Raw genomic sequence first — 26,305 nt, 5'->3', positions numbered from 1 at the left:
CCTGAGAGGGACTGCGTTTGATTCTTAGCACGGTAAGAGTGGGTGTGGCCACACACAAACCCCTAGTCCTGTTGAGGGGGGGCAGAGCAGACATAGGATAAATGCTGGGGGCTTGCTGTTCAGCTAGGTGGACTGCAAAAACCGACACCTCCAGGTTCAATGAGAGACGCTCATCAAAGGAAACGATGGGGAAGAGGGATAGAGAGAGACACCTGATATTTTCCTTTGGTCTCTACAAACGTATGCGCTGGGCACATGCAACTACACAGGCATGTGCAAGCACCATATATACACACATCACAGCACACATACTGCACACACACATGCTCCCATAAAAGGAGCAAGATGAAGAGATGTCTCGCATAAAGCGTGGATGAGGGTGCAGTTCCCAAAGCTCTCCAGAGCCACGCACCAGGAACTCTCATGCCTCCTCACTCTGACCTTTGGGTTGTGATGAAGGCCTCATTATGAAGGCATAGGAGCCCTGGAAGTGGGGTGCGGCTCCAAATCCCAACCTTCTAACCTTCCTGACTTTGGTTTTCTGGGGACAGGCTCTCATCCTGAGGCTACCTAGGGGTTTCCATCCATCAGTCTGCAAGCTATCATACGAGATATTAATCACTGCATAGTCCAAGGATTGTGGGAGTTGCATATCAAGAAAGAGGCAGGAAACCAAATAGGCACTTCTCACTGTCACCACTGGAAATTCTTAGTGGCTGTGGTTATGGGTCCTCTGAACACTCAAGTTTCTCGTGTTCAAATATTACATACTGAGATGTGGCTGTGAGATCCACATCTCCCCGTGTAACGTGGTGTCTTCTTTCTCTCTATGAACTCTCCACTTTCCACGCTGACTCGTGTCATCTTGCGTCATGCGCTCCTCTGCAGGGCACGGCTGCTGCCCGAGTCCCTCTCTGAGGACCCTGAGCTCGATGCTGCCCACCTCCCAGTGCTCAGGAAATGAGGAAGCAGGTGTGTAGTTATGACGGCCCGGTGCCTGGAAAATGAGGCAGTGAGCGTGGACTCATGGGCGCATCCTGGACCGCTGAGGACCCCTTTCATTGAGTTTATTCTCAGAGAGCATAATTGTTTCTGCCTCAATTGGGAAGAGTGAAGTGGGAAAGCCAAGCTGAGGCCATGTAACTCAAGGACCAGGAGGCCAAGCCTCGGACTGTTCAGACAGCTGTGTGTCTAGGCAAAGAGCCTGACTGTGGAGCCAAGAATTGCTCAGCATCCAACCAACTGACTCCTCTTAAGATTTTTCATACAACATGACTAATTGATGCTATCTATGTTGTTTTTATCAATGCCTTTCGAGATTAGTAAGTATCTTTGAGCCAGAGTCCTTTTGTCCAAACACAGTGCTATGACTTCATCTGAAGTCCAGACAACTCAGTCCTGTTCGTCCTTTCGCCCGGCGCAGGCTCCTTGAACACCTACTGGGTGCTGAGTGACTGAACTTGTAACATGGTGAGCTGCCTAACAGGCTGAATGCAACGAGCAGAACACAGCAGGTGACAAGCGACCCCACTAGGGCCAATGCTTTGAAAGTGGTGTGTGCAATTATCTGCTTTTCTTCTCTTCCCCTGTGATGACAAAGGGGGAAGGGGCGGTTCCAGACAGTCAGGTAAAAGATCAAAGTGGCCTGCATCTCTCAGCCTTGCCTGGAGGACAATTGTCTCAGGGGACACTTTACTTGAGTGACGTCACATGAGCAAGGAATAAGTTTGTATTCCCCTTAGCCTCTGAGAGCTTAAGGTTGATTGTGTCGGATACAAAAACATACCCTACACTGACTAGAAGAGTGCTCATTTTCCCTGATATCACTGTTTTATAACGAATCTGTGAATACTACCTTGTGGCACTTTAATACTTACTGCCTTTCATGGGTTTTTTTTTTTTTTTTTTTTTTTTTTTTACTTCCTTAAGTGTAATTACACCTTACCTCTTAAACTAAAGTATCTCAAAGGCAGTGACCTTGGCTTTGACGTACAGAGTGTTCCCCCTCTGCCTCCCAATTCCCTTCCTCATTTCCCTAAACTTCCTCCTAAATTTAGGAGTGAGCCTTACACACGAAAGATGTTTAGCTCATAACTGATGAGTTAATATTCTCATCCTGGAAAACCACTCGCTACATATAATGGCAATGACTTATTTCCACGAATCAGCAGCACCATCCAGGCAGGGGTTATTAGGAAAGCGATGCACAGCCCCTGGATTTCACCCAAGACCAGGATTCTGTGCCGTAGTCTGGCTTGGTTATCATTCTTGGTCATTTGTAACCATCTCAATGTCTTTGGGTCTATGGAATGACTTAGGTCTGAGCTTCCAGGATTCCCGTTCATTCATTTTTTTTTTTTTTCCATTCATACAGCCAGGTTCAGAAAGGCAGCAGAGGATGAAACAATGAAATCAGACAGGCTCTGAAACCATGGGCCCCTTAACTACTCTTGATGTGTTTAGTTTGCTTACCTGAAAATTGGGGGTTAAAAATATGCCTTACAATAAAATGCTGGGTGTGGTGACCCAACCATAACCTTAGTGCTGGACACTGGACACGTGGAGATGGGAAAATCCCTGAAGTTCACTAGCCAGCCGGTCTTGCCTAACTGGGGAGTTCAGGGCAATGAGAGCCATTGTCTTAAAGAGACGGACAGTATTTCCAAGGAGCAACACCTGAGTGTGTCCTCTGGTTTCCCTTCACATGTGTATGTGTGTGTGTGTGCACACGCACATATACATATAAAAATGTGTTTTGAGGCTGTGGAGATGGTTCAGTCAGTAAAGTAATTCCTGTGCAAGCATGAGGACCTCAGTTTGGATCCCCAGCCCACAGGTAAAAGCCGGACCGAGCGGCCTGGAGGTGCAGGCAAGAGAACCAAAACCTAGAGGATGGGGAGGAAGGTCAAAAGAAAGTAATGGGACTGCATTATGATCAAAGTACATTATGTCCACACATGAAAATTGTTAATAAAATGTTTTTTAAAAGTCTAAAGTCATGCTTAGATAGACAGTGAGTTCAAGGCTAGGCTAGGACACTGCTGAAACTAAGAAAAATTGGCGAAACAAGCAGGGGTGCTATTTTCTTGGTGAACCAGGTACCAGCACAAGGGGGAAGGAGGTCAACACAGAGAAAAATCAACTCTTACCAAATCAGAGATCCAGACACCCAGAAGTCCCCAACACCTCATCACTGAAGCAGACCAAAAATGAACCCAACATGACTCAGGGGAATTTTTTGGAAGAGGGGGCGGAAAGAATGTCAGAGCCACATGTTGGGTCATGATATGCAGAGACATTTATCCTACCCATAACTGTGGGCTAACTCCACAATGCATGACCCATATACCTCAACAAGGAGGGGCCAAGGGGAGGAGGTAGGGCACGGATGAGCCTAATAATGGCACCAAACTGACTGTATTTGCTGAATACAAAACTAAGTAATAAAAAAAAAAAATAGAAAAAAAAAGCCAGTATGAAAAATGCTTGCCAAATGCATTAGGGCACAAGGGACGCCTGGGCAATTAAGGGGTGTTAACAGAGGCATCAAACAACATTTAGCCCCTTATCCATTCAACAGACACGTACCAAATGCCCCTTCCGTGTCTGGCACACTTTCAAGCATTTAGCGGCACAGTAGAAAATGAGACTGACAAGGTTTCTGCATTTACTGAGCACAGGAGACAAGTGCTGAGTTACAATCAACCAGATCACATGAACGGAACGGCAGGAACACGGTGACAGCAAGCAAGGAGGATGGCCTACCTGACTGGGGTTGAGGCTGGTGACATGCCTGGAGCAGGCCGTGGCCTCTGTCTCCTAGGGGCAGGGTTTCCCTAAAGGTCTCTGGCCTGTTCTCCACCATCTTCATTCCCAAGGGTGGGGAGAGGGGTACCTGGATGCGGGCTAGACTCAACAAGGCCCACGCCTCCCCTGGATGTAGAAGGGATTCTGCCCACTAAAGTTTATGCAAATGTTGGCCTAGTTCTCTTTCCTTTCTCCATAGACAGACTTGCTAGAGGTTCTTGGGGACAAGCCTGGGCCCTGGCCACCCTAGCAAGCTGCACTTGGCAACCTGTCTTCAACAGGCCAGATGCACAAACAAGTCATAGTGTAAAGCAGAGAGAGGAGACTTACTGAATGTTGCCACATTGAGAAGAGGAATGAATAAAGAGGTCCAATGCTTCCCACAGTTCATTTGGGGGACTACATGAGGCTTACGTCTAAATATGCAAGATGTCAGCTTAAAAGTCCTGGTCAAGGTGTGGCCCAGCCCATCACTGACCTGTCACTGTGTCCACACCAGGCATACCTGCAAGGTGACCTGTGAGATTGTCAGAACTGTGGGCGATCTCTTTCTGGGTGATGAACTTTCCCTCCGGCTGGGACTAAGGCCCTAGGATTTCTCTTCCCCAGTGTGAGTCCTGAGGAAATGCAATTTCTTGGGGCCTATTGTCTCCATAAGTCTGAAAGCTGACAGAAGAAGCTCACTCGTCTCGTCCGAATGGCTTCCTTTCAGCCAGGATGGTGACAGGAGCTTCCCAGACTTCCAGGAGAAAGACTAAATTAGGGAACGGGACTGGGAGGTGGTAAGCCTCTCTGGCTCTCACTATGAGACTTTTCGGTTAACTGTTATTAGTCACAAAGATATATTATAGCTTCCACCAGCCTTTTGACTTTTGCCTTATTTCTGTTGGCTCAGAACCTGGGAAGGGAAGAGAACTCTTTTAACATGAAAGTTTTTATATGAAAAACTTTTCCATCCCCCAACAGACCTCAAAACTAAATTAGGAATCTCTATCCTAATCTATCAAACCTGTCACTTCAGTGAAAATCTCTTCAAATCGCTGACTTAATGGCTCCAAAGACATCTCTAGACTGAGAAGTCTGGCCCCAAAGGCAAATGAATGACAGTGAGTGTTGGGGGAGGGGCGAGCAAATGGATTTAATCCGGCGCCAGTGCAGAACACAGACTCCTGGTGCACAGTAGGTCCACGAAGAGGAGGAGAGCCCATGCAGTCTTCCGATGCTCACCTCATGACCTCATTCCTACACACACATGCTGAGAGTTTTTCTTCTTCATGTTATATATGTGAGTGGTGTGTGTATGCATGCCTGTTTGTATGTGTATGGGTGCAAGCACATGTATGTGCACAGGTGTGTGGAAGCCAGAAATTGACAATGGGTATACTTCTTGATCACCTTAAAAAAAAAAAAAAAAGCTTGTCTAGCTGGCCAGCTTGCCCTGGGGTCCTGCCTCCTCAGTGTTGGGGCTACAGTGGGCTGTTCCCCTCCCCTGGCATTTACGTGGGTGCTGGGATCTGAACTCAGGGCCTCATACTTGCATGGCAACTAATTTACTGACAGAGCCACTGTCCAGCCAAACTTATCTTTCCTTTGAAAAATTAAAAAAAAAAAAACTCTGAATATATTTCCACACTTATGTACCAATTTCCTGTGAGATAGAATGAGAATGTGAAGTCCTCAAGAACAGCTGTGGCATGGTTGCTACTGGGCTCAGCTCAGGGTGTTAGAGAAAATTTTAGAAACAGAAAAAGCAAGAAGAGAAAAGGGAGCATTGTTTGCAGCACTGAAGACCTTCTTTCCTACTTAGAAAGATTGCTTAGATCCCCTAAAGAAACACAGAGCAGAAGGAGAAAGGCAGGCCCAGTGTCAAATAGGATGGGAAAATGAAAACGGAAGCCCTTCCACAGGTCAGGCGCCGTGGTTCACAGCCGTAATCCCAGCGCGCGGGCAGGAGGACTGGGAACGTTTGAGGCCCTCGGCTGCGCTGTGAGCGCCCGACTCGAGCTGCAGCATGAGACCCTCGTTTTAAAGATGCTCCTGAGGGTAGACGAAGACGCATCCGCTGAAGCAGTGCTTCCAATGGGTGTGATGGAGACAGGAGGCCAGAGGTGTGCAAACCAGAGCGGTGGTGACAATGCAGTTAGAAGCTACAGCTCCTGGGCCTGGGGAGCTAAAGGCACTTCTGTGTCTATAATCCCAGTGTGCCTAGGCACGGGGAGGCGGGGCCAGGAGAATCTCAAAGTTCAGAAGTCCCTAGGGCCAGCTCAACTGGCCTTCTTAGAAGCTAAGCCAAAGGTGGAAGGAGAAGACTAATACCTCAATGCTGTTCTCTCTCTCTAAAGAAGAAAGAGCTGTAGCTTCTGAAAGGAATTACTTGGGCATCTTATGTGTGTGGCTCCACTGAACCTGCCTCCCTGGACTTCACACAGGTCCTCCTCGCTGCCCAATGTCAAGCCAGGAGCAGCCACCATGCCGACACTGGGCAGCGCAGACGCCCACCTCCTCTCAGGAGCTGCGGTGGGTGGGGTGAGGCGCCCGGCTCGCCTGGCACGCCCAGAGCCAGGAATCATAGCGGTGGTGCTGCCTTGGCCCTCTCCCAGATCCCAGCCTCATGGGGACAGAGATGAGTGTTGACAGCAGGGAAGACGAAGTGAGTCCCCTGCACTATCTCAGGTCCCAGGCGCAGCAAAGGCAGCAAAGGAAAGGGGCACCGGAGCTATGCTCGCCCTGCCCAGCACACACCGCCTGCCACGCGCGTTGATCCCCCCACCCCCTGCACAGACATGTTGCTACAGAACCAACACATGCCACTGCCACTTGGCCCCAAGCAAATAAAATGGTGGTGCTGTCAAGAGCACTTCACAGCCAGGCGTGGTGGCGCACGCCTTTAATCCCAGCACTCGGGAGGCAGAGGTAGGAGGATTGCCATGAGTTGGAGGCCACCCTGAGACTCCATGGTGAATTCCAGGTCAGCCTGGGCTAGAGTGAGATGCTACCTTGAAGAAAAAAAAAAAAAGAGCACTCCACTAGATTTTCCGTAAAGGGATACTGTCCCTGAGGAGTGAAAGCTGCTTGAGGTTAGGAAGAAAATAGCATTGCTTGAGCTGGAGAGATGGCTTAGCAGTTAAGGCACTTGCCTGTGAAGTCGAAGGACCCATGTCTGACTCTTCAGGTCCCACGCAAGCCCGCAATGTTGCGCATGCACACAAGGTGGCAGGCACATCTGGAGTTCAACTGCAGAAGTTGGAGGCCCTGACGTGCCCATTCTCTCAGTCTCTTTCTCTCTCTTTCGTTAAAAAAAAAAAAAACAAAAACAGCATTGCTCCAAGACCTCGGCCTAGTGCGCACCATGCAAGAACCCCAGGAGCTCATGGTTTCCACACTGCACAGGACTGGTCTCTTGGCTTCTTTTGGTCATTTTGGTTTATGTTGGCAGTTGGGATGGAACCCAGGATCCTGCACATGCTTGGCAACTGTTCTCCTACTCCAGCATCTGACCCTGTTGTTAGGGGACAAAAACTCACAGCTTCAGTTTATGTTTCATTTGCCCCCAATTAGTGAAGAACAAGTGGCTTGAGAAATTTTATCTAACAGTTTAAAGCCCCTGAATATCAACATCAAACTGCTGATGATGCCAGCATGGGAGCAAAGCCCACACAAGCCCTCCAACAGCAGTGGCGGGGAGCGGGGGGTCCTGCTTCAGCTCTTTATCGGCTTTAGTCTCAGAGTCCTCACTACATCAGCTGCCTCTCAAAGAACAATCCAATGCACGTGTACAGTCCCATGTCTCCCCTTGGTCTGAGCTACAGAATCCGTGCATGCATCACAGAGCAGCAGGCTTCCAAGCCCGCACGCAGCACGCACTAAGATTGCTTCTCTGAGACTGCCCTGGTGTGATGGCTCATTTTCATTGGTAACTGGAATAGACTGGACATCCCTGGAAGACTCACTTCTGAGCCTGTTTGTGAGGGTGTTTGCAGGTGGTCTAGCTGAAGGGGAACACACCCTGAATGTAGGGACAGAACCCCATGAGGGGTGATGGCCCAGCAGTTAAAGGCACTTGGATGTGAACTCCGGTAGCCTGGGTTCAATTCCCCAGTAACCAGATAGAGCCAGATGTGCAAGGCGGAGGAACATGTGTCTCAAGTTTGTTTGCGATGGCAAGAGGACCTGATGCACCCATTCTCTCTTTCTCTCTCTTTCTTACATACAATTAACAAATAAATATAGAAATAAATTAAAAAGAGAAAGCGAGCTGAGCACCAGTATTCTTTTTGCATCCTAACTGCAGCATGACCTGCCCAACCAGCTTCCTCATGCTTCTGCCTCGATGCCTTCACCGCGATGGACTATGTCCCTTCTCCTTCTGTCCTTAACTCGCCTTTGTCCCATGTTTTGTCGCAGCTATGGCTATGACGGGGAAACAGAAATCCTCATGTTCATTCTTTCCACAGTTTGGACCTGGATTACCTCCTAAAGGCCTACATAGTCAAGGTTTAGACAGCACCCTCTGGTGCCACTGGGAGGTGGGGGCTTTTAAGAGGCGGGGCCTAGTAAAAGGGGTTAAATCATGGTCAGCAGGTCCTTAAAGGGGATCTTGGGACCAGCGTCCTCTTGCCACTCTCTTCTTCACAGTCAGCATGAAGTGAGCAGCTCCCACCACATGCCCCCTCCAAGCTGTGCTTGTCTGGCCAGGGACCTAGCAATGCGATCATCCAGTCACAGACCGAAGCCCTTAGATAAACCTTTCCTCTTGTTAAATTGGTGATTTCAGGGGTTTCATCACAGTGATAGAAAATTAACACACTTTTTAAAATTATTTACCTGAAAGAGAGACAGGGAGGGAGGGATGGAGAAAGGGAGGGAGAAAGAGGCAGAGAAAGAGGGAGAATGGGCACACTGGGGCCTTCCGCCAATGTACCAACTCCAGATATGTGCGCCCCCTTGTGTGTATGCGCAACATTGCACACTTGCATCACTGTGTGTTTGGCTTACATGGGACCTGGAGACTCACACATGAGTTCTTAGGATTTGCAAGTGAGTGTGCTTTAACTGCTAAGCCATCTCTCTGGACAAACACACACCTTTAATGAATGCCCATTGGTGTAGATCTGCCATCTAGGGACAGGAAAGCTCTATTTTCGGTGATAGGCACGTGAGTACTCAGTGGATAACCACGGTCCAAACTCCTTTCCGCATCCAGGTGGGAACCAGAGCTTCTCTGTATGTGTGAACCACCGTGCATCATGCTCCATAATAATGAATCCAGTTAATGCAGAAGAGTTGCCCCCGTGTATGAAGAAAGAGCGACTTAAGTTGTGAAGAAACGACAAACATGGGTTCTTATCACTGCATTCAGAACAAGCCACAGACGAGGCAAGATGTTTTTGTAAGTAAGTGCTCCAAGCTTGCCAACCTAGTGACCGAAATTCAGCCCAGGATTCCTCAGCAGACCAAGGTCAAGTCTGCTCTCCTGGGACATGGTGGAAAAACACATGTTTAAACTTGCCTTCCTTATACTGTACAACTGTGCTCGTACATCAAACTTGACATAATATTTTCCTGGAAAAAAAATGTTCATCTGAAAGTCCCATGCCTGCATCCTAGTGTGTGCCACCCTCTGAGGACCCTGCGTGCCAGTCCTCTGTAGGTGAGGATGGCCCTGAGCTGGGAGTGTGCCTATCTGCCGCTATCTGATGCACACCCGTAGGTCCACCCTGGTTCCTAGCTGCAAAAGAGATGCATCAGCCAACCTCCATGCATGATGATGTGGCGGTGCAAATGCAGTGGTCTGGAGAGGCACAAAGACAGACATGCTGTTGTTTGGCTATTTTCTCTGAACTAAAACCTTCAGTCCTGAGGGAGGAAAGAGGCAGTAGGTCGCAGGCAGCCCCTAAGCTTACATGACCCCCAAGCCCCTCCCACGCCCACTACACCAATGCCCATGGCAAGAGATTGTTTGGCGGAGCTGTTGTAGGTTGCCCAGGGAACTTCATGGGTGCGGGTTTTGCAAGTCTTTACCCACGCTGGCGTGGGCTTTCTGCCAAAGCATCTGCCTGCAAGTTACTCCAAGCTGGACTTAGGTGGAATCACTTCTTTGGTCTGTCATTGAAGTCCTATCTGGAGTGAATAGACATTTGTTCACACTGCCCCAGGAAAAGTCACGCCGTATATACCCACTCCAATGAAGTCCATATCAAAGGGTTCCTGATTGTACCTGCTCTGCCAGGCCCCCTTGGTAGCACCATGTTTGAATACCATCAAGTCACATAGCAACACTCTGGGCATTTGCTTTAGGTAAGTAACACGTTAACACTACATTATAAAGTTGAATGACCTATGGTAATCCATACCCTTGGAAAGAAGCTGTGGTTTCGAACATCAGCTGTACGTAGAATGAAGACTGTAGCTGGAGTCTGTCTCACACTCTCGTCTCTGCTGTCTATGGCACCACACACAAATGAGAAAGAGTCCCCTGGGGCCTCAACTCTGTCATCTGCACGGAAGGCCTTTCACAAACAGGCTGGAAGAAACCATCTACTGCTATTTGTCTTTGCAAGGGCCTTCAGGAGGCAGAGCAGTCACGGGAACTCAACTCTTCCCTTGCCCACAGCCACATCTCTGTGCATCGGACACTCATGGAAATACACTCCTCTTGACCTCTCTGTAAACTGGAGAAGGTAACAGCAACACTGATGACAGCCCAGGAGAGGAAATGTGGCCACAGCCAACAGAACGGCAACCAAATCTACAACCTTCAAGCAAAAACCACATTCTCTAGGAGGCCCGGTCAGAAGAGTGGAATAACAGGAAGGCTATCTTGGTTTCAAGCCTGAATAAACTTCCAGAGAGTGCATGTTAACAAACACTGTGCTTGGAGCTCCCTGCACCAATGCCGTTCTGATGTGAGTAAAAACAGAGCGTGTGTTTAAAGGATCACTCACCTTCTGCCAATAGCAGGCTGGTTTCCTTTCACAGAGAAAATTTTGGTCTAATTTCTTTGGAAAACTAGAAAAGAAAAAAAAAAAAACAAAACAGATTTAAGGAAACAGCATGAAAACCATTAGGACACCGGCCCAGGTAGATGGGCCTAAGTACTCCAGGGACTTACCGTACTTGGCACTTTCTAGGTGCACGTGGTAACCATCTGACGTTTGGCAGACTTTATGAATTTTAAAACAGCTTTCAACAATCAATATGTGGGAAATGATGACATGTGTGACTCACTGGTCATGAGATGTGTGGTCCTCATGACAAGGAACATACACTGTGGGGCCTGGGGAAGAAAATTCGGTGAAGACCTATTTGTTTGTCTGCAAGCACGTGTTCAGCATGTATGTATGCCAGATGCCAGAGGTTAACACTGGGGATCTTTTCCGATCATTCTCCATTATTATGCTCTTAAATATTTTTATTTATTTATTTGCAAGTAGAGAGTGAGAGGGAGGAGGAGATAGAAAGAAAATATGGACACATTAGGGCCTCTGGCTTCTGCAAATGAATTCCAGATACTTGCACCATTATGTGCATCTCGCTTTATGTGGGTACTGGGGAATCGAACTCGGTTGTTAGGTTTTGTAGGCAACTGCCGTAACTGCTGAGCCATCTCTCCAGCCATCTATCTGGTTCTTTGGGAGAGATTCTCTCAACGAGCCCAGAGCTCACTGATTCAGCTAGTCTACTTATCCAGCCAGACCCAGAGATCCCCTCTCCCCCCCTGAGCACTTGGGTTAAAGGTGTGTGCCACCACGCCTGGCTTTTACGTGGGTACTGACAATCTGAACTCAGTTCCTCATGCTTTCTCGCAATCACTGACCCACTGAGCCATCTCCCTAGGCCCTGTGTAGGTCTCTTAAAATGCCCTGTCTCCCATGTCACCACGGGGCTGACTGAAGAACGCGTTAATAAATAACCAGAAGATCCCATTCGCTACACTTTGTTCTTTCCCCAAATGCCACACAGCCATCTGCAATTAGCTTACATGGGAACAGGAACGTGGCATACTGGTGCTGGAAGCCTCCCATCAAGCCGGCTGAGGAAGGCACACACGAGAAGCCACACAGTTGGGGACACTGAGTGGCCAAAGCAGCCATGAGAAAGACCCAAGATGAAGCAAGTGCTGGACAGGGGAAGGCTGGAAAGGAACAGCCAGAGAGCTGCGGGTGAAGGATAGAGGAACTCTGCTCAAGACTGGACTTCTCAGACACTTCCAGAGACTTTTAAAGACAGCTTTGTAGGCCTAGAAGGGATGCAAGACAACTATCCAAGCTGTAGGAGTCCACAAGCAAGTTTCAACCATCCCAAAGGTCTGTGGGCTCCCCAAAACCAGCCACAAGCAGCTCTCTTCCCTCCTGCCCTTTCCCTAAAGGGCCGTTGAAGGCGGGACCACTGGGGCCCGCGGAGGGGCCCACAAGCCTCAGGGCACATTCTCGGACTTGGGCGAAGCCAGTGTGCGCTCAGGTGGCATCTGCTGTCTCTCAGATTGCTTTATGACAGGCAAGGCCTCCTAAGGCTGTGAGATGCCCGCTACTGGGAACGACATGCCCTCACTGAAAAGAGACCAGAAGCCCCACAAGCAGTGAGGATGGTAGGCGCTGGCAACATCTCGACATCTTCTTTGTAGAGCAACAGCTCATAACCCAGTCACACTTTCTACAGCAGTGACAGGTAAGATGTGTGAAGGAGAAGTGACAATGAACGCTAAAGTGGAGTTCAGAGTCGGGTCCAAGTCTGAGACTCAGCTGTCACCTCCGAGCTGTGTGACTGCAGTGATGGAAATCCTCTCCTCTTCCCGCACTGGAATAATGGCATTAATGATTCCAGTGTCATGTACTGTTTTGTGTTCTGACTGCAGTGCTGCACATGTAGGAGACTTAATGAAAAGAAAAGCCTTAATTATCATTCGACCCAACACATTTGCATATCTGTAACAACAGAGGGAAGACACACACAGGGAATTTTATAAATTGTCTGAGCATGAAGACCTATACCACATTCTCACTTTCTATACCCAACCACCAACTTGATGAGGTAAATGAGAACTGAAAAAAAAAAAAAAAAAAAAAAAAAAAAACTCTTTCCTTCAAAGCATTTAGATACTAAAGATGGGGAAAACTAAACACCAGGAATTGGCTGAAGTCCCACAAATAACCAGTATAAATATGTCCACGTATACATCTCTGGCCTCTTCCCTATGCCCAGGGATACAGAGCGTATTGCAAATACACCTGAAGCAGAAATAAAATTCACATATACACACAAAATTTATTTGTAGCATGCTGTCAGAGTACCCATATTATCTTACTGAGTGATGCATTAACCTGATATATTGAAAACCTCTTTTAATATTAATCAGTCTATCTCATTTTTTTTTGACACAAGGCCAATACTGGTCTGAAATTCAGTACTGAGGAGATTATAACCTTCAATTCTTGATCATCTTGCCTCGACCTCCTAAGAGCTGAGATTACAGATGTGCCTGACCACACCTAGCTTTATGTGATGCTAGGAATCGAACCCAGGCTTCCTGTAAGCTAGGCAAGGGCTTTACCAGGTGAGCTATATGCTCCACTCTACATCGTGATCTTTAATTTTTTTTAGGATTCTCAGAATATGTCTTTGGAGAATGAACCAATAAATATTTACTTTTTGAACTTAAAGATGCTATTGAAGTATTCATATTTATGAGAAAGCACTCCTCATTGATAGTGTTTTTCCCTTCTTCATTTTCAAGACTGAGATAGGCAGATTGCATAAATACAATAAGTCCTAACAGCAAAAAATTGTTTTGGTTTGAGTGGGTGTATCTTAGAGCAATACAAACTAACACATATACCACACAGAAAGAAATCGTAAATCTGAATTTCCAGCAATACTCTAACATGTTGAAAAGGGACAAGATTTTAAGGACTTCAGAGAACAGGAGGTAGGGGTCCTTCCTGCAGCATGAAACTGAAAACAGTAGTGGGGCAGGAACCGGAAGTACAGCTCCAGACCACTGCCTGCAGCAGAAGCCTGAGGAGGGATTTCTTTGACCGTTGCTCAGGTAAAGCCAAGACTCTTGACTTCAACCCAGAAAAGAATTTCAGGATGATGGGCTGGGGAGATGGCTTAGAGGTTAAGTCACTTGCCTGTGAAGCCTAAGGACCAATGTTCGATTCTCCAGATCCCACATCAGCCAGACACACAAAGGTGAGACAAGCGCAAGGTCACACATGGCCACTAGGTGGCACAAGTGTCTGGAGCTAAATTTCAGCAACTGAGGCCCTGAACCGCCAATTCTATCTCTCTCTTCTCTGTCTCTCTTTCTCTCCCTCCCTCTAAAAACAAAATCAGGATGAATCAGTATGACTGTGCACACATGCATGTGGAGGCCAGTGGGGAATACCAAGTGTCTACCTCTATCGCTCTTTGTGTATTTTTTTCTCTGAGGCAGAGTCTGTCTCTGAACATGGAGCTGCTGTGAAGAAGGAGAACAAGGTGGGAGGTGAGAACTAGAACCTGATGTTGTCATCCTCTGACCTCCACACATCTGTGTTGTGGGCCCACATACTCACACATAAACATGTACCAACATATAAACAAGTACACATTAAAAAGGAAGTTGTATGGCTGGAGAGAGGGAGCAGTGGCTAAAGGTACTTGCTTACAAAGTCTGACAGGCCAGATTCAATTCCCTAGAACCCACATGAAGGCAGATGCACAAAGTGGCACATGCATCTGGACTTAATAGGTCGTGGCAAGAAGCCCTGATGCTGGTGCACCCATTCATTCTCCCCCTTCCTCTCACACACCCACCCACTAACAAATAACTTTCTTAGCCTAATGTTTTTTAAATGTTATGTTATATCTCCATCAGTGATCAGTACCATTTCAAGAAAACACCACACAGAGGAATGCTGAGGGAGAGAGATTTTTCCCACACTTGTCCGAGAATATGGAGACTACTCCTCCTCCAGCTACAAATTCCTAACTCATTCCTACTATCAGGCTGGAGGTAGAACATAAGTAGAAGCAGCATTACAAAAAAAAAAAAAGCAGCATATGCTGCAACAGCAGAAAAACATCTTAGTAGATGTCCACTGAGAAGTCTTAGAGAAGCCCAAAGAACAGAAATAAAGTTAGATTTGTGAAAACAGAGGTAACAGACAGAAAATGACAGGTAAGGAGAGCAAAAAGCATGCTCCCTTCCAGCAGATGTGACATTCATCAGTACCTGGGGCATTAATAAAGTGCATTTTGGATCTATCTATGAGGGAATTCTAAAAGAGGAGTAACTAGGAGGGGGAGACCACCCCTGAATGTGGTTAGCACCATTCCCAGGGGTATGGTCCCAGACCAAGAAGAGCAAAAGGATAAAACCAACCAAGTGCTGGCATTCCTTGCTTTGATTCCGGATCCACTTAGATGTGAACAAGCAGCCTTACGCACCTGCGGCCACATCCGAGACCATCCTGCTGCTACGCTTTCCAGCCATACTGCTTGTGCCTACAAACTGTGAGCCTGAATAAAGCCTTCATCCTTCAGTGGCTTCTTGTCAGGCATGTGATCACAGCAAAGAGAAATGAAACCAGCACAGAATGTTCATTAAATGTTCCCTTCCTGATCCCATGTAAGCAATTTTTAAGAGGAGCAACAGTACCTAGTAGCAGATTAGGCTTTTAGAAGATTTCTTCTGTTCTCTTCTGACCATGTGCAGAAGAGCCAACATGAAGCAGTAAGAACAGAGATCTTCAATTTGGCACTGGACAGGATCCCAGGGAGCCTCTTTTTGATAACTCGCACCAGGACTTACCATATCCTCAAACAAGATCTCAGCTCTTTGCTCACATCTCCTTGGATAGCACCGTTTAGATCTAACAGTGAACTTCTTAGAGGGACAGAAGTTTTGATTTTTCCAGCTCTTGTGGTTAGTGCACTCTTTATGTGTGAGCAAAAGGTGGTCAGGCCATGTTGTGTTCTATAGTGTCTTTTGTGTGCATTTAAAGTTAAATGATGATTCTTAAATCTGCCTTCAAAGTGCCCTTCATATTCTTTGAGGGACGTACAGGACGGTTCCCAGTACACCCTGTGTCACAGATCTAGACAAGAAAACCTGTGGCTTAGGTCCTAAGGCCCCACCCAGTGCTGTGCCCAATAAACATGAGCTAGTCAGGAAATTGTGCTGAAACTATGTGCTGCTCCACAGTTACAGGTTTGGAGGATTTTGGAAAACACTGTGTGGTGGTTTGAACAGATGGTCACCAACATATTCAGTATTTTTATTTGTTTGTAGTTTGCATCTGCAGCTACCTGGCTGGAGGCAGTGTCACTGGGTGGATCTTAAGGTATCGTGGTGGGTTTCAGATTTCAATCTAAAGATATGCAAAGTGTGCCTAGCTGGAGTTCCTAAAGTGTGTGGTGTGACTTTTGGACTTTTGGCTTGTGCTTCTCTCTCTCTGCTTGGTCCTGTGATGGCAGACCAGCTTCTTCTGGCATTTATGGAACTTCCCCTGGATCTGTAAGCTTCAATAAATATCCCTTCCTCCATAACTGTGCCTGGTCCGGAAGTTCATCTCAGTGAACCTGAAGCTGTCTGCCACACACTGTCTTTTCATTTGCTACATCTTGGACCTTAAATACCTCTAAAGGCCCACGTATTGGTGAGTGGTCACACAGAATGGTGCTATTGGGAGGAGAGAGAACCTGTAAGAGGTGGGTTCTAGGAGCTGGGGAGATAGCACACAGGACAGAGCCCTTGCTGTGCAAGCATGAGGACCTGAGTTCAATCCCCAACACCCATGTACAAAGCCAGCAGCACACTCCAATGACCTTAGCACTGAGGAGGACGGAAACACAAGGGTCACTGGGGCTCGCCGGTCAGCCATCACGCCGAGAAACAGCACAAGCTCCAAGCTCAGTGAGAGATCTTGTCTCAAGAAAAAGAGGTGCACACCTGTACCAGCATGCGCACATGCATACACACACGTAGTACACATATGCACACCTGGAAACAACAGAGAGAAAGGGAGCCCTTTTAATGGGAGCCCTTACACTGGAGGAGGGCAAGACATGGAAGAGGACTGTGAGACGTCAGCCTCATTCTCATCCTGTCTTTGGTCCTTCGCAACAAGGCAAACAGTTCCACTCTGCCACATGTTCCCTTCATGATATGCTGCCTTGCAACAGGCCCAGGGATGGGGGGAGGGGAGACTGAACAATCATGGGTTGGAACCTCCAAGACTATGAATGCACAAAACTTTTCTCTTTACAACATGATGAATACCTCTGTTGTTTGTTATAGTCACAGCATGCTGACACATCATTACATGGCATCTCCCTGTGTGAGCATCGGGTTTCCTTAGTGCTGGCAACTATCATTTAGAGAGTGGCTGATTACTGCTGGCAGAAATCTCTGTACAAGTTTCATCAGCCCCATGGAACGAAGGAAGAAATTAGGCATAAGAAAAGAAAAGTCACCCATCTATGTCACATACTCAGTAAGTCGCAAAGCTAGGTGTGTCACCGTTTCATGGACAAAGAGGAAAAGACCAGCTCTCTGGCAACATGCACAAGGTTTTTGTATTCAGGTCTCCGTACACTAGCATTCTGACTCACAAAAGAACAAGAGAGCCAGCTGTCACCAGACGGAAAACCTTTCTGCAGGTAAGGTTTTGGGGGGCAGCAAGAGAGAATGCCAGAACCAAAGGTGACCACAGCCCAGCACGCAGTCAAGAGTCTGCAGTGGCTGTGTGGCGGGAGCTAGGCAAGCGCTCTTCAGGCAGAACAAGAGGCCTCAAGTGCTGACAGTTGCATCCACACAAAATGTAGCCCTGGCAAGTCAGTCTAACAATTACTTCACATCCTTCTGATTATGAGCCACAAGCATGCAATCAGCGGCGGAGAGACGATCTTGAATGATCTCCATCAGCATTTTCCTGCAGTCATCTAAGCACGGTGGATGAACACACTTTCATCTGACCTAAGCGCAATGCTAATAACCTGAACACGACGGATGCATGAGAATGACAAAGTTGCTGGAGCAAAGGCCTGGTTGGGGCCATGAAAAAATAACGGGTGCATTTTATTTCACTCTATTTTTAGAGATGTTACGTCAATTTAAATAATCATGATTGATGCATTTCTCATCTGATGCTTTTATGCACAGCCCAAGTCAATTTAAACTGAGTTAAGCTTTAAGTAAATTTATAAAGTACCCAGACTTCACTGTAGGATATGCATGTCATCAGAGGGAAAAAAAGTTTCTATATTCTGTTACATTACTGTGGGTCTCATTTCTCTCCTGAACTATGGTCCAGCTCTGATAGCCTAAGTCTTATTTATTTCTACATTCCCAGTGCCTAGCTACTCAGTGCCTGGCATACATGGTAGATATTTAAAATATGCAGGAATGAGTGAATTTTCCCTGGACCATAGACAAGGATGCATGCTCATTGAGTCCATAGACAACTTCAACTTGGGGAAATAGTATTTCACAGAAAAATATCTGAGTTTCAAAACTCATCTACAACAGAAAAGATGGTTGAAATATTCACTGTGAAGTGCAGTAGAGGTCTATTTTAGGAAATGTGAATGGACAAACACTAGAAATCATTGTGGCCACATACATTGAAGAGAATCCTATCCAGGGCTGAAGAGATGGCTTAGTGGTTAAGGTGTTTGCCTGCAAAGCTAAAGCACCCAGGTTCAATTCCCCAGGACCCACATTAGCCAGATGCACAAGGAGGCACATGTGTCTGGAGTTAATTTGCAGTGGCTGGAGGCTCTGGTGCCCTCCTTCCCTGGCCTCTCCCTTTTTCTCTGCTAAATAAATAAAAAATTAAAATTAAAAAAAAAAAAACAGAATCCTATCCAAAGACGTCTCACCACAGTTCCATCTTCCATCCTGAAGTTTGAAAGTTAGGCTGGAGACAGTATTTGGGCAGTGGCTTTTAGGGAAAAGAATTATGATCACTGTAGGTCATAGAACTAGATCTGGAAGAGACATCCTGGTTATAATACTGCAGCAGAAAGAAAAAGTAAAATTTTCCTTGTGTCCAAGTAAATGAAAGCCAGGCATAAGAGTGCATGCCTAGAATCTTAGTACTCAAGAGTTGAGGCAGGGGGATCACAATTTCATGCTGATTCTGGAAACATAGTGTGACCTTATTTTAACCTGCCCCCCAAAAAAAGTATAAGGAAAGGCCTCAAAGTTTTCATATATGAGCACTAGAGCCACCAAGGCACATTGCTTCAATACAATTAGGGTAGTGAGAATATATGGGAGGGCTGGAGAGATGGCTTAGCGGTTAAGCGCTTGCCTGTGAAGCCTAAGGACCCCGGTTCAAGGCTCAGTTCCCCAGGTCCCACTTTAGCCAGATGCACAAGGGGGCGCACGCGTCTGGAGTTCGTTTGCAGAGGCTGGAGGCCCTGGCGCGCCCATTCTCTCTCTCTCCCTCTATCTGTCTTTCTTTCTGTGTCTGTCGCTCTCAAATAAATAAATAAATAAAAATTAAAAAAGAAAACTAGGGCTAGTTGTGAAATATAATATGCCTATCAAAGGAGGATATGGCCACCCTACATGTACTTCCTTAGATAATTCAAGCTTTCTTGTAAGAGGACTATACAAAAAAAAAAAAAAAAAAAAAAAAAAGAATATATGGGAGAGGGTAAGAACTCATCTGCAACAAAAGGTCTCCTCTTACCTGATTCATTCATAGGTGGATTAGATTTGTGTTATATTTTATGCTAGAAAATTCCCCAAGTAGGGATGGAGAGATAGTTTAGCAGTTAAGGCACTTGCCTGAAAAGCCTAAGGACCCAGATTCAATTGCTCAGTACCCACATAAGCCAGATGCACAAGGTGGCACAGGCGTCTGGTGTTCATTTGCAGTGGCTGAAGGCCCTTTCTCTCTCTCTCTCTCTCTCATAAATAAATTAAATTAAATATATTAAAAGAAAATACCCCAAATAGGTGTCAGTCCAGCTGTATGATTTCCTGAGGAGAGGTCTCTCTGTGGTGTGTCTGCCTGCCTATGTGCATGTGCACATATAGGATTTCCAATGACTTCAAAGGCATATATGTTTCAAAGTTAATGTTTAATACCTTTCCATTGCCAAATCATGTCATATAAAGTGTCAAAGACAGCGTTCTGGCACCTAACAGCTCCTCCACCAGCCAGCCTAAGTGCATCCTATGAAAGCTTGAGAGAGCATTCACAGAAGACATAACAATGTGGGCACACCAACATTGCCTCAAAGTTCCAATGGGCGATCACTGCTGTAACAAAGCTGCACCTCTAACTGCAAGCGTGAGGGGAGACATGCAAGGCATTGCTCTGAGAGTCCCAGGTGGCACAGTGTAAAGCAGATCCTGTCTGCAGCTAAGGATGAGTGCTGTGATGCCAACGTTTACAGAAATGTGAACGTGTGCATGGCCACACGGAGAAGCAGGAGGAGGGAAAGAGACGACTCCTGTGATCACACCACTCTATAAGACAAACTTTAGGGAAAAGGTAAGAGTTAAGAGTCTAACTTCAAAAAGTACCACCCATGTTAGGATGCTTTCAAACACATCTGGACACAGCACTGGAGTTGCTTAGGATGTCCAAGACATTTCTCCAATCAAGTACCAAGGCCCCAAGGCCCTAGCTACTAATGTAGGGTCCAACAAATACTGAAAAGCAGTGTAGTGTACATGAGTCTTACAGTTTTCAAAGTGATAAAGTACACAGTGTACAGCCAGAAGTCAACGTCACCACACATGGCAGAGAGTTTTAAAAATGACACCACTTAAAAGTCTCGACTAGTCAAGAGTCTAAGTATTTTCTGTAATGTGTCAGATAGCAAATGTCAATCTGCCACTGTCCAAAAGCATCTACAGACAAAACTGATCCAAGTGGACAGGCAGTGTGAAAATAAAACTTTATTTATAAGAGCAGGCATGGATGGAAATGGGCCTATGGTCTTGAGTTTCTCAATCCTGATCTGTAGTAGTATCATATGGGGGTATTATAAGACATCCTCTCTGCTTCCTCCTTTCTCCAGAAGAAAACCTACCTTTACTCAGCACCAAGTCAGATGTCAGGGCGCTTGTAAGCATGGACAAGATTCTGGTATTACAACCCCGCCCCGTCTGCAAAATAAAGTTAGATGACAAGAGCCCATGAGACCTAGAAACTCAGTGCTTAGTTTTGCAGCACACTCCAGTGAACCAATTGCAAAGTAAGTGGGCAAGGACAGTTCTTAAAACACAGATGGAAGTTTCCAGAATAGCAAGCCACTGTGCATTCAACTCTGCATTACATATGTGCAAATGAACAGGCAGCCCCGATACATGTTCAGTAATCTCTTGAAGTGTGGGAGACAGACTAAAAGACCCAGACACAAAAAGACACAAATAACTCAATCAAAAACAGACAAATAATTTGCATTATCACTTCTCCAAACAAGATATACACAAGAAAAGACGCCCAGAACCAGCACTGATTCAAAGAGTGCAAATAAAAACTTCCACAAGATACACTTTCACATGTCAGGATGGCTTTTATTTAAAAAAAAAACGGGGCACATGTCATTGGTGAGGTCTACAGGGCGTGGAGTTGGTGTGCACTGTGGATGGCAATGAAAACAGGGCGGCTGCTGTGGGAAATGCGATGACCATGCCTCACAGAATGGAGGAGTTAAGCAATGACTTAGCAATGCCACCTTTGGATATGCTCAGGAGAACTGAAAACAGGAAGCTGGAAGTATTTGTCTACCACGTTCACAGCAGCATTGCTTACAGTAGCCAAGAAGGAATGGCAAGCCAAGTACCCATCAAAACATGCATGGCTGCATGAAAGTTGATATTCACACACAATGGAACATGAATTAGCCTTAAAGAAGAAGGGGATCTTAGCACATGCTGCAAGACACTTGAACTAAGCGATATAAGCCAAACACAGTATGATTCTGAGTCTATTCAAATGAAGTACTTGAGTGGTCAAACTCACAAAAAGAGAAAGTGAAATGGTGGTTTCCAGCGGCCAAAGAAAGGAGGAAGAGAGATGAAGGACCTGACAGATATCGTAATGGTTTCTCTAAGACATATAAATGTCATTGAACTGTACACATCAAAGTGATTAGAAAAAGAAAACAGCCAACACTGGGCTGCAGAGATGGCTCAGCAGTTTAGAAACTTTCCTGAAAAGCCCAACAACCCAGGTTCAAGACCCACATAAAGCCAGATGCACAAAGTGGTACATCTATCTGGAGTTTGTTTGTAGCCATGAGAAGACCTGGGACATTCATTCTCTCAATCTCTCTCTCCCTCTCTCTCTTTAATTGCAAAAAAGCAAATAAAATATTTAAAAACAGGTATCACTGAATATATACATTCAATATATAAATTCAATACACGCACACAAATCTCCACAGAAGGAGCTGAGGCAGGAGCAGGAGGAGGAACAGCAGCTCTGTGATCACAATGCCCTCCCTGGGAGCTTTCAGGTAATTTGTTTGGACCAAAATGTCCAGGAGAGTCTAAGTTAGTCATTCCTCAAAGAATTGGCCCATGGGAAGCTGCAGGAAATTTGCAACCAGGAAGTCGGATAAAATGTGGGAGATGCCACATACACCAATCATTAGAGCATAGCAGATTATGTGGACTCTGCAATCCTCACTGACTTCTCTTTCAAAAACCTTACTCATGAGAGAGAGAAAGTATGAGTACACCAAAGCCTTTTGTCACTGCAAAAAAAAAAAAAAAGCAACAACAACAAAAAATGCAGGGCTAGAGAGATGGCTTAATGGTTAAGGCGTTTGCCTGTGGAACCAAAGGACCCAGGTTCAATTCCCCAGGACCCACCTAAGCCAGATGTACAAGGGGCACATGCATCTGGAGTTCGTTTGTAGTGACTGGAGGCCCTAGCATATCCACTCTCTCTATGTCTGCCTCTCTCTCTCTCTCCTGAAAAATAAATAAATAAAAATCATTAAAAAAATGCATGTGCCATTTTGTGCATATAAGCAATCTTGCCAAATCCATACTGACTTTTGACACAAGAATTGCAGTACAGTCACAATGCCCACAATGTTCTCTTCTGAGAGTGAGACTCTTGGAGAATCAGTCCATGGGGGACTTGGGTAAAATGTTAGTAATGGGAATGAAAGTTAGGAAAATTTACCCATGCCTCATAGCAAAGCAAATGAAAGAGGAGTTTTAAGGTAAAGCCAATTTGTTTCAGAACACAGTGAAAACTCACATTGTACAACCAAAGGTTAGAGAATTCTCTTCCCATAAGTCTGCTCTCCTTGCCACGTATATATGCAATTGCTGTCTTGCTTAAGATATTAGCTTCCCTGAGTCTAATTCTGCAGAACACCTAATACCATGCACCGTGCACCAGAGGTGACCTCATTGGGCCAAACTGCCAAGCACTATTCCACGGGCTACTCAGGTGTCACCCTTGCAAAAGTCACACTGACAAAGGGCTGTGTTAGCTACGACATGCTGCAGGATGCTGCTTCATGGTTTCCAAGTCAGAGAAAGATGACACCATTTCTTCCCATAGTCTGGGGAAGGCAGGCAACTGCCACAATTCAGCACCACAGTAAGGGAGGAGGCAAGACCCACGTGCCTAAATGGGAGGACACAGCCTGGAATTACAAAAGCCCCAGGACTCGCTTACCCATGAGCAGGCTAGCTGCTTCTAGAAGCAGAGGCTGAGGGAAAAAAAAAATAAGTCTAACCCTTGGAGTCTTCTTAAAGCGAGAGTGAGCCTGCTGCTTCAGCTTTTGCCGCACGCTGTTCTGCAGCTTGAACTTCTTTTTAAAAAAATATTCTATTTTGGGGCCGGACAAATGGTTTAGTGGTTAAGGCACTTGCCTGTGAAGCCTAAGGACCCAGGTTCGATTCTCCAGGTCCCACATAAATGAGATGCACATGATGGTGCATGTGTCTGGCGTTCATTTGCAGTGGCTAGAGGTCCTGGCTCACCTATTCTCCCTTTCTCTCTTTCTCTTCCTCTCTGTGTCTCAAATAAATAAATAAAAATAATTAAAATAAAGTAAAATATTTTATTTTTATTTATTTGACAGAGAAAGAGGTGGGGAAAGAGAGACAGAGAGAGAGAGAGAGAATGGGCGTGGCCAGGGCCTCCAGCCATTGCAAATGAACTCCAGACACGTGCATCCCTTGTGCATCTGGCTGATGTGGGTCCTTTGGCTTTGCAGACAAATGCCTCAACTGCTAAGTCATCCCTCCAGCCCTGAAGCTCTAACGTCTACTCACAGACATTCCATGGTATTTTACAGAATAGTCAAAAACCAGTTACGTGCACAGGTTGAGCATTACATGAGCAAAGAGAAAGAAACGTTGGACTTTAGGTAATTCCTGAACATTTGTTCAAGGAAGGAGTTTCGGGACATGGCCTGCTGGACTCTGCTGGTCTAGACTACACACACACACACACACACACACACACACACACACACACACACAGTGATCACAAACGCAGTCACACTAAGGCCACCTGTGGCCATCAACAGCTCTGTGGCAGGTCTGTAGGTAACACATTTGTAACCATGTTGTCTTCAAAGTTACACACAGCACTTTTCCTGCAGACCCACTTGTTCTGCGTCAAGAGTCTAACCAGACCACTGAGAAAATTGGACAAAGAGCATAGCTTCAGATTAGCCAGTGCCTCTAAACCTGCCTTGTCAATACTGGTTGCCTGTGCTTCCCAGGCCGACAGTGTCCCAGGAGGAGGAAACCTAGCCACATGGCTTGAAGTGAGTGCATCACATGGTTGAAAGATTAACTTCAGGGCAAGTTACACGTCAAGAGGTTAAAAGGCATCTCATACCAATATTCTCGGAGAAGTTACTTGTAAGGTCCACAAGAAATGCTTCCATAGTTCTTTCCTATAGTCGTTTCCCATATTTCATTCTTACAGTTCATTTCCACGGTTTGTTCTTTCAGGTCATTCCTACACCATGACCATATGCCAGTGGCATCACGAACTTACCCTCAGGTTACTACAAGCTTTCCCACGTTGCACAAACGAGGCAGAAAGCTGAGCCATCACTGGATAAGGCTGGATCATAAATTTCCAACTCAATTGTCTTGACTGGCTATGAGGGGATCCTAAATAAAGGAATTAATGGAAACATGTTTTGAGTAGATGAGTCTGAATGTTCAGAAAATGTGGGGTTTATTCACCTATATTGGGACCATTTTTTTGATAGATTTGCTAGAAAATTCAAAGAATGGAAGAAAAAATTGTATATGAAAAATGTATCTGGAAAAAAAGATATATTCAGGGAAATGATATGTACCAGACTGTTTGAGAGCTAAAGCCAGTCACCACAGTTTGGATCTGGAATGACCTCAAAAGCCCCATGAGTTAAAAGCATGGTCTCTCATGTCTTACAGAAGGTAATGGAACCTTTAAGTGGGAATACCTTAGGTCTTTTAATGACCTTGGAAGGGATTGTAGACCCAACTCTCCTTCTTGAACTCTTCTGTCTCCTGACCATGAAGTGTAACAGTGGTCATAGCCCTTTAAAAACATCACATATTCCTACCATGGTGTGATGTCTCACCACAGGCCCAAAGCAATAGACCCAATAGATTATGGACTGGAACTTCTGAGACTGTAAGCCCCAAATAAACCTTCTTCTCTTTATAAGTTGGTTATTTCAGGAGTATTGTTACAGTAGCAGAAAGCTGACTAACAAATCAATGGTTTTCATAGAAATTTTTATGAGTAGCCTGAGGAAAAATAACTGGTTCACAATAGCATCTGGAAATTTTCACAGTATAAGACCTCCCACTGTGGCCAACGTCCTTAGTAACATAATGCCAATTGGATCCAAACCTTCCTGAAAATTTCACCATCAGGTCATGAAATTTGGCACAACCTGAAACCACCAAGACACTGTCTAAAGGCCCCTGTCACAGTTTCTTTTTAGAAACCTATAGCCTAGGCTGGAACACACTGTGCAGCCCAGGCTGGCCTCAAACTCATGGCAATACTTTTCCCTTGGCTTCTTGAGTGCTGAAAGGACAGCTCGCACCACCACATCCAGCTGTTTTCTTCTTACTGTAAAAACAAACAACACACACACACACACACACACACACTGGCCCAACCTCAAGTGTAGGACCTTCCATGAAACAAACGACTCCTAATTCTCACTAATTCTCAATACTTTCAAGGTCACTACAAATAAGTGTGAAAAACTAAATGTGATAAAGAGCTTATGACAACGTGATGAATGTATGTGCGTGGAACATTGGGTGAGATTATGGAACAGATAAAGGGCATCAGGGAAAAATTAAGAAAATCCAAGCAGAACAGGGCCTTGAGTTCGTATAAATAAAGTTTCCAAGCCTTTACTTGGCACAATGCTGAAAATCCTGAGAAACAATCTTAGTCTTCTTCCACAGGTGAGCATGATGCGGGCAAGAACACAGGTAACTCCCCCAGGCACGGGAGGGGCAGTCGGCGGGATTCAGGTGGAGGCTCTGGTTCAA

General features: G+C 45.9%; 1 protein-coding gene across 11 annotated transcripts in view; it reads right to left on the bottom strand.

Annotated features, from left to right (window-relative positions):
- Atxn1 (ataxin 1) overlaps window positions 1–26,305 on the bottom strand; it is a 467,297-nt gene that overhangs the window by 195,133 nt on the left and 245,859 nt on the right. For 9 of the 11 annotated variants that reach the window (XM_045136591.1, XM_045136590.1, XM_045136597.1 and 6 more), the window contains one exon: window positions 10,752–10,815. The gene's annotated coding sequence lies outside the window, so the exon portion shown is untranslated. Of the gene's footprint in view, window positions 1–10,160; window positions 10,180–10,751; window positions 10,816–24,794; window positions 24,869–26,305 lie in introns of those variants that run through there. The other 2 variants (XM_045136599.1, XM_045136600.1) reach the window with 2 other exon arrangements.

The sequence above is a fragment of the Jaculus jaculus genome, chromosome 17, assembly GCF_020740685.1.
Source record: "Jaculus jaculus isolate mJacJac1 chromosome 17, mJacJac1.mat.Y.cur, whole genome shotgun sequence".
Taxonomy (NCBI): domain Eukaryota; kingdom Metazoa; phylum Chordata; class Mammalia; order Rodentia; family Dipodidae; genus Jaculus; species Jaculus jaculus.
Note: the sequence above shows the minus strand (reverse complement) of the source record. Positions and strands in the feature narration are given on the sequence as shown.